This window comes from Nannospalax galili, unplaced genomic scaffold, assembly GCF_000622305.1.
Source record: "Nannospalax galili isolate Female #2095 unplaced genomic scaffold, S.galili_v1.0 scaffold276, whole genome shotgun sequence".
Lineage (NCBI taxonomy): Eukaryota > Metazoa > Chordata > Mammalia > Rodentia > Spalacidae > Nannospalax > Nannospalax galili.
In genome coordinates, this window is record NW_008337766.1 from 19,936 (window position 1) to 20,509 (window position 574).

Genomic DNA, 574 nt, shown 5'->3' on the forward strand with positions numbered 1-574 from the left:
CATCTGTGGTCATTTAACACTGGGAATACTTTGGTCCAGGCTCTTCTGGCTTTCATAGTTTGCATTGAAAAGTCAGCTGTGATCCTAATGGGTTTTCCTTTATATGTGACTTGTTGTTTCTCTTTTGCAGCTTTCAGAATTTTCTCTTTGTTTTGTGCGTGTAGTGTTTTAACTACGATGTGCCGTGCAAAGTTCCTGTTCTGGTCATTTCTGTTTAGTGTTCTGTATGCTTCTTGTATTTGTATGGGCATGTCTTTCTTTAAGTTTGGGAAATTTTCTTCCACAATTCTGTTGAAGATCTGGTCCATGCCATTGTATTGGGATTCTTCTCCTTCCTGTATGCATATGATTCACAAGTTTGGTCTTTTTATGGTATCATTCAATTCCTGCATATTCCAGTCTTGTGATTTCTTAAATTTTTCATAGTCTTTGCTTGAGTGGTTCAGTTTGTCCACTTTATCTTCCAGTCTCGATACTCTGCTTTCCATTTCATTCATCCTATTGGTGAGGCTTTCTCCTGCTGTTTCTAATTGGCTTACTGAGTGTTTCACCCTTCTTCATTTCAGGCTGATTA